The sequence below is a fragment of the Rutidosis leptorrhynchoides genome, chromosome 10, assembly GCF_046630445.1.
Source record: "Rutidosis leptorrhynchoides isolate AG116_Rl617_1_P2 chromosome 10, CSIRO_AGI_Rlap_v1, whole genome shotgun sequence".
NCBI lineage: Eukaryota > Viridiplantae > Streptophyta > Magnoliopsida > Asterales > Asteraceae > Rutidosis > Rutidosis leptorrhynchoides.
The window spans coordinates 355,737,047-355,746,175 of record NC_092342.1 but is presented as its reverse complement, the minus strand read 5'-3'; positions in this window follow the sequence as shown (position 1 = coordinate 355,746,175).

Genomic DNA, 9,129 nt, shown 5'->3' with positions numbered 1-9,129 from the left:
GGTTGGTGAGAGGAGTGCTTTAACCCAGCCTGAAGCTTATAGGTTAGTTAACTTGGATTCCCACATTACAGTCACTGAGAAAACCCACTCAGTTGACTTACATGAAGAAGTCCCAATCCTGGACTCAAATACACAAATTCAATAACCTACTGCAATGACCAAGCCAACTGCTACCCCAGACTTAAGTCTGCCACTACCCACTCCAAATATTCCATCCTTACACTTACTTGCACAGGTTGTCAATATCACACTCATGTCACAGGGTGAGATACAGGCCTCAAAATCTTCTATGTCTAAGGATCAGCTTTCTTTACAACAGGAAGGCTGTGAGGACATACCAACCCTACCCTTATCTTCTAGCACTACTTCTCAGACTGAGGCACCAGTCACCATGGTTAGCCTACATCAGGCTTTGACCAAGTTGACTAAGGAGTTTGATGACAAGCTCTCTGGTGTGCAGTCTAAGATTAATAATCTTAACTTTAATAATAATTTTGTTTCCAAAGATGAGCTGTTGGAAGTAAGGAGGTTGGTTGGCGATATGTAGGGGTTGTCTAGTGCAGGTGGTTCAGGGTCTGTTGCAGAAATTAATCATAGGTTGGCTGAGCTGGAGAAAAGGATGGTTGGTGTTGATGAACTGAGATAATGCTTTACTGGGTTTGCTTCTGATATTTGTTCCCTCAAGAATCAACAGACTAAAATTTGGAAGGTCATATCTTCTCTGCCTTTAGATGATATCAAAAAGGGGGAGAAAAGAAAGATGTCAGATGATGCAGGTTTTGCAAATGTTGAGGGGGAGCAATCAAAGAGAGCTCAAATTAAGGGGGAGCATCAGGTTGAGGGGAAGAATATAACTGATAAGGGTATTGGTGATACTCAAATGGTTGTTGTTGGTGGTGTTGGTGATATTCAGCGGAATTCTAGTGCTGTTGTGGTTGCTACTATTCAAAGAGCAGATGGTGATTTAAGGGCTCAGATGAACAAGAGATTTAGATTCAGAAGATATGAAGGTGATGTTGTCAAGGTTGAGGTTGATAAATCTGAATTTGAAGGTGTAACTCTACTGCTAACAATGACACACTTACCAGATAGGAGATTAAGAGTTAAAATAAATCAAATTGTTCGTTTGGGTTTTTGTGAGTGGAAAGGCATAGCTGTGTGTATCAAGAAGTATGCAGGAGATCAAGTTGTTGTGAAAGAAGTGTTGAAGAGAGTTTATATGTTGGTACATTTGGTGTTTGAAGAAGGGTTTATAAGTTTTAAGGATTATGAGGTGTTTTGTGGAATGTTTGACCTAGGAATGAAAGAAAGAAGAGCTAAGGGACATATTGAAAGGTATGCTGTCCCTGAACATTTAGAGTTTGTTGATGATAAGTATGTTGAGTATTTGGATGGTTTGATGTTTAAGACAAATGGAAATCAAAGGATGTTGATTAGGGTTGATCAGTTTGAAGGGGCTGGTATTGAGATGTAGATCAGTTTATTATCCAGATGTGAGACAGAGCAAACTCTTCCTTTTAGGGTTCAATTGTTGAATCACTTGTATAGCAAGTTATCTATGTTAAAGAAAATTCCTCATATGAAGAACAAGTGTAAGTTTATCGAAAATGAGTATGCTAAGGTGGTTAATTAGGTGTACAGGTTATTTTGACATCATCAGATAGGGGGAGATTGTTGGGAAAATGAAAATCTGATGAGTCAAAAGCATGCTAGAGTTTAGAGATGTAGAGTCTGAAGTTGCAGACTCTGATGTTTACTGAAGTCAACGGTTTGAGATTTCTTGATGCCAAAGCTAAGGAATATTCTGGAGATTTGTTTAAAGTTTAAAAAGATTTGTTTTGATTCGGTTTTATCTCCCGAAGATCAACTTTAGAGTTATTTGCATATTAGTTTAGTTTTTGAGTTTATCTTTACCTTATTTATAGCTAAGTTGTTTTGGAAACCAAATCTTTAGATTTGGTGTTTATCTGTATAAATAGGGGTCGATGGTTTTACTTTGAACTTGTATCTTTCACACGATCAACATTATCAATTATATATTTCATTATCGTGTTCTCTCAATTCTTGCACTAATAATTCTTATTTATTGTTTAATTGAGAGTCTGGTGTTCATAGTTCAATTACTGTGAACTAATATATATATTAACGACTACTCAAGGAGTTTTGTAGCCGCTAATGAGGGATTTAAAACGAACTAAAAAGTGTCTAAAAAGGATTAAAGGTAATGAGATATTGCGTCTCAAAGTTGCCAGTTTAATGCAAATTTTAAAAGAAGTTGAACTTGTCCCGGATAGAAGTGATAAAGAACTCATATGTTGTATATAAGTGGTTGACTATAAGCTATGCCAATTAGTTATATTATGTTTCACTCTATCACCTACACGCATACCAAGCTTTTTGGTCGTAGAAAAGACACAAATCGGAAATCTATGCAGCATACCGGTTTGATCGTATTTATATTTCAATTTGCATGATATGTTAATTTGTTTCATATATGATGATATAATTGTTCTTTCTGATATTTGATTCAATTATATTACTCGTTTTCAATTTCGTATGCACATTTATTAACAGTCTTAAACATATTCAACATATTCCTTGTACGAGTCTTAAACATATTCAACATATTCCTTGTACGAAACTGAGACAAAACAGATTTGTTTAACATGCTTGCTACTGTAAATTTATTGTTAAAGTGATATTGTATGTGGATATATGAATGCAACAATAATATGAGTTTTTTTTATTCTGCTTCATATATAACTTTGATGTATACGGCTCTTTATATAAACGAGAAGAAAAAAAATATAAAAATGAAAAAGAAAGATAAGTTTTTAAAAAATTGGTTATTTTATTTGGTTAGTATAAAACAAGAATTTTAAAAATAAGGAAAAAATAAAGAGAAAAAAGGAGAAGGAAAATAAATCTCTCTTATACTTAAAGTAAACACACAATTGAGTGACAAATTCCATCAACTTTCAATCCTAGCCATCCATTAATTTCTAATCATCTAATCACAGCCATTTATTTCAAAAAAAATCTCAAATCACGTGATATGGGAAAGATTCACAGCTAAACGGACTAAACTAACCCTGTTTAGTTAAAAAAAAAAAGAGGAAGTCGCCAATAAAAATAGGGTTTCACCAGAACAGTTCATTTGCAATCCACAAGGGCTGCCACGATTCAAACAAACCTTCTCATACCATCTCCAATCTCCTTCAAACAACACCATCATCAATTCAGATGGATGTCGTTCGAATCTAATACCGGCGATTAGAATCAAATATGTTAAACAGGTTAGATCAATCGGTAATTAGGGTTTAATTAGATCGTTTACGTGTAAATTAAGGTTTTCAATCTGTTGTGAATTGGGAGACGGATTATACAGTTAGGGTTTAATCGGTTGATTTCACTCATTTACTTTCATAAACCTTTTTGGTTTCTTCGATTATTGTTGGAAATTAAGGTTTGTCGATGTTTTCACAGATCAATTGTAGCCACCACCCTGAGATTAATCTTCATTTGGTTGAATAGGGTTGAAGGTAGCAATTATGATTTTAAATATTGGTTACTTGCAAGTTGCAAAGGTAAAAATTCTAATTTTATATAGATAGGATTTGCAGTTTGTTGGTTTTATGTTGATGAGTATATAATATGGGAGACGGATTATAGTTTAATTTTCTGTTGGGTTTATGCGATTACAGTTCAATCCTTCGGTCTCACCCTTTTTTTAGCTTCAATGATGGTTATTTTTCTGTTGCTTTCATTTCCGTGTCCTGATCAGATGTATTATATGAAAAAATAAAAAAAGAGGCAATGATGATTCATTTGAGTGTTATTGGTTAATTATAAAAAATTAAAAATAAAAGTATGTTGGCGAGGCAATCTGCAGGTTGCAGCCATACAGTTTCATTCTTTGTTAATTGAGTTTATACTTCAATTTGAGCCTCAGTTAGTTTGCTAACTATTTTACTCAAATATGTTCTTTGTTCTCAAATATGTTGTATGTTAAATTTAAAAAAAGGCGATGATGATCAATATGTGTGTTACAGATGGAGTGTGAAACAAAAATAGAAATGGTATGTCAGTGCTGATCTTTTGTTAGCTGTTGCAGTTTTGATCTTTTACATGGAAATGGTATGTCAGATTGTCTGCTACTGTTTTGTTTTTAGATTTGTTTCTCTTATTTCCCGATTTTTTATGTTTTACGTTTCTCTCTCAGGTTTCTTATAGTTTTTTGCTTCATTGCAGATGGATCGTACAATGTAGGCGGAATCACCAAAGTTGCTGCTGGTGCTATTTCCATGGGCCTCAGAGGGTAAAATTCATCTATTAAGTTTAATTTGTTAGCTTCATGACCAAATAGTTGATGAAGGAAATTGCATGTCTGCGTTCTTAGGTTATGGAAGTTGACGTTTTAGGTCGAACTTACTGATTTTACAATTCAGTTTGACTAAAAGTCAAAAGTGTAGGCTCTTCATCCTTTTGATTATGTGTTTAATAGGTATTTGTTGGCAAAAAGTGAGGCTGATCACTATGCTAGGGAGTTAAAAAGAAAATAGGAAGAGATTGATACCATACCTGATACAGGTCCATTTTTAATTTTGTTTACAATTTAGATTAAATCTATTTAAATATGTACTAAATAGAGATATATACATTGAGTATGGAAGTTGATGACAATTTTGTATGTAAAATTTAGAGAAAGCTACTTGAGTGCGGAGAAGGGGAAATCACGCTCGAAGCAAAAAGAAAGATTGTGGCACAATAATAGTGATGATATGTGTTTGTTTTCTTCAATTTCAAACTGATTATATATTTGTTTTATATAAATCAACATTATGTTTTATACAAATTTGAATTGTGGTATTAGAGAATATGATCTTGCAGCTATTAGATTTCATGAAGTCGGTATTGATATTGATTTCAATGTGTCCTTGTAGACTGATTAATTGTTATCGAAGAATCTTTTTAGTATTATTCATTTATATCGTCTTATTTTGGGATTTTGTTGTTATTGCATTTCAATCGAAGAAATCAGATTACACTATCCGCGGGTGAGTATTTCTTATATTGTTCTTCGATCAAAATAAAAAATAAAGTAGGTTATTGGACAATTGATTGAAAATCATATCAAATCAAGAACAAGATTCTTGATTCGTCAAAGTAATATAGGAATCTTGAACACTCAGGATTAAAGGTTGATGATTTTGTGGTTAGATTTCGAAGAATTATACGATTAAGAGGTATACGATTTTGAATTTTATGGTACGTAATTTTGTCATTTTTTTCAAATTAGGGTTGTTTCTTAGATCTCTGATTATTATACGAATTAGGGTTTTGTAATTTTTATTCTTTTTAACATGTTTGTAATTTTTGTTGTGTAGAGATTGTTGCTGCCGTTGATGATGATCGAAATAAATGGAACATGGGTATCTTCTGATTTTCATTATTGTTGATTTCTTCAAAGTCCATATTTAGCTTCAGATCCAAATAAAAATAGTTTATTGTTGATTTTCATTATTATTGTTTCACAAGATATGCCACCTCTATATGCAGGGACTCTACAGGAATGAACTGTGGTCCAACTACCCCAGATTATAGCCGCACTGGAGCAGCTTTGCCGATAGCAAGGTAGCAAAGAGCAGCAGAATGAAAGAAACATGTCTCCAAGTTCATGCTGACACCATTCATTTTCTTTGCTCCTACGTATTAAGTCATGGTAATTCACTCAATTTTATACTCTTGCTTTTTTTTTTTCTTTTCGTGGTTCATAGTTATGGATGTAGGGATATAATATTAGGCGTGTTCTGATAGAAACTAGCAAGCTGAAGAAGCCATTGCTAATGTAAAATTTGATAAAGAGTGAGATCATTATTTATATCTTCTCTCTTTTTGAAAGCAGGTAACTAATGTCGTATACTTATTTTCATAGATTGGAAATTACAACGAATTCATTTTTTACATTTTTTTCTTTTTGAAAGCAGGTAACTAACTTCCTATGTTATTTTCATAATTTCGAAATTTTATGATAATGTCCTCTTTTCCATTTGTTGCTACTTTTCAGCATGTACCACCCCTCGGATTTTCACTAGCTTCAGGGATTTTAATAGCTTCGGGGGATGTTTGCTTATGCAATTAATAAATTATTCTGAGATTCGGCATGGTGAGGGTCAGGTAAAAATCTTAATTTTATACGCTTTTGAAAGCCAGATTATTTTCATATTCTTTACACGCTTACTAAATGTGCAGCTCTATAAGCCAGTTTATTTGTATGTATAGTTTGGGTCAACCTTATTCTTATAACCTTTGGTTTTCTGTCTTTTATTTTTTAACACGATTTTGTCATGCTGTTACATTTCTGTATCTGTTGGCTTATTGACAGATTCTTAGTTTTTTAAATATCGTGTTCTTTAGCTTGCTGTTTAATCAAGTTTTTTACGTTTAATAGCTTCTTTAATTTTCATATTTGTTGTAGGTCGCTTGAATATATTCGGATTCTGTAGTTATAAGGGATTCATTGTTTTTACTTCGCGTATTTGTTGACAGGTGCGTACTACTGGTCCTTTCTTTTAGTGTATGTTGATAATGAGTAGTTGTTTGGAGTTGATGTCCATTTTTTTAGTGTTGTGGCTTGGCTGGAAAATGTGTTTTGTTATGTTGTTAAGGTGTTGTTATCATGTTCTCATGTTCTTATCATTTTGTTTTTCATTTTATTATTGAATTGGGTTCCTTTTGTTGATTTGCTTATCGTGTTTGTTATTTATTGTAGGTTATCTTCATATTTTCGTATTAGCTTATTTCGAGGTAAGCAATTTCTTTTATCCTATTTATTTTGTAATTTGTGTTGCCGATCTGCGGTTGTGTGGCCATACTTTTTGTATAATAAGACACTGTATTACATAGGAGTGGGTTGAATGCTATAGTACTTGTGTTGGTTGTCAATGTTTTTAACTTTTTCTGTTTAGTTGTGGTTATGCTATCACGTACTTAATGTTATCGAATAGGGTTTTTTTTTTTTGGGTTTTCATTGTGCTTGCACTACAAGTTAAGTGTCTGTTTTCATGGCCACCTCTAAAATGTTCATTTGGATATGTTCGAACATAAAACCCTTTTTATAAACATAATGACACTTTATCAGTAAATCCACCTTGGCTATGATTACTTTTTCCTAAGGTTTTAATCATTTTTAGCAATGGTAGACAAGTGGATGCATTTATTGGGTGGTTGGCACAAATATTTGAAGACAAATTTTCTTTCAGGATGCATGTTCCTTGGTAAACCATGGCCAATTCCATCTCCATACCCTGATGAAAGGTCGAGCTTTCAAGATAACTACTACCTTAAAGGTTATGTCAATGTTCGTGACCGAGTCGTAACATATGTTTTGGATGTCGTTTAATTTATGAAGCTCAAATGTATTCTAACAATATATTTGACGATCAGCAACCTAACGATCGGAATTTTTTTTTTTTTAATGTCATAATGGTTGTATAGGTTTAGCCTTAATCATGCTGAATTCTAGGTGCATTGGAGATTCTTCATCACTAATTTGATTACAGGTAATCTCATTCATCTTTTACATTCTTTTCTTTATTAGTGTTATAATTTGTTGTTGTTGTTGTTGTTTAACTAAAGGTTACAAAATGGGTGGGTCGAGTAATTGTTCGTTTTTACTTTGGACTGTGTGTGCTTATCTATCATGTTGTGGTTTTTTGCTTCTAAAATAAAACACTTTGTAGATTTTATGTTATTTATTTGGGCTTAACATGGCTGCAAGTCCATGTAGCTTTCTTGGCTACAAAAATTACATAAAAACAACATATTTAGTTCATTGAAAATCAGACAAGGGGTTAGTTACACCTGAATAGAAGAATCCATATCCTTTTACTTCTCAATTTTCAGTAAAAAATGAGTTGTAGACAAAAAGTGACATACATATGCAGCGATGATTTTCCCTATTTTATTTTAGGGCTCTTATCGTATTTTAATTGTGGTTGATGGAACTTAATGTCACATTTTGTTAACTATCTTCCAACTAAACATTTCACAGATTTGTGGCCATTAATGAACTTGAAGAAAGCATTGTGGCTTTTATGAACTAACTATAAAGACACGGTTTGACTTCCGTTGTTGTAAGCTTCTTTAACTCGGTCATTTTTTAGAATTCTCAAAATCTCTTTTTCAAAGTTGGTTAACAAAGACACCGATCCCAAGAGTCACAACATCTGAATACATGTTCCCATAAGTTAGTTGGTATTAGTCAATGTATTTAAAAACTTATTTTTGGTAGTTAGCACTGTTACGATCATGTCTTGTGTGTTGTATGTTGTATGTTATAGTTTTCAATTATGAGCGTTTTCATTTGTGTGTTACAGTATTCATTTATCAACCGCCTTCTGTAGATCAGATCCATCGCCAGCCTCTGTTAGTAACTTCAAAACAAACTTTTAATTGGAGGGGGGCCTCAAGCAAGGCAAATCTTGGATGATAAACGTGTTACTTTAACACGTTTATAAATACTTCGATTCCAATTAACAAAATATGACCATCTTATGTCTTTTTTTACATTGATTATAAACATTACTCGTGAAAGCAAATTATCACTACTGAAACAATACTCATACTACAATACTCAATAAACGTGGTCTGATTGTGCAACCACACATTATCACTAATAACACGCAATACTCGTGCTACAATAAACGTGGTCTGATTGTGCAACCACACGAGGCAAACGCCTCAAACAAACTTTTCTATTTGTTTTTATGTTGCATTTAAATAACTACATTTGCTTCTAGATTTTTTTTAATAATAAATATGTTTATAGTATTCATTATCAATGCTTTTTATATGTCTACAATAACTGTTTAAGTATTTTATACTATGTTCAACTTTTAAAGTTTTTTAGAGACATAAATGGTTGGTTTTTAAATTTTAAGTACATACATTGGATACAGAACAACTAACATAACTACTTACATTAAATACAATAATCATAAATATTATTTCTTTATAAACACTCACATAGTCCCGCGAATTCGCGGGTCCTCCACTAGTTATTAATAAAAATAAAAATCATCAAAGAGAAAATCGAATCCTTATTATGGACATCATGCGGAGTTTGTG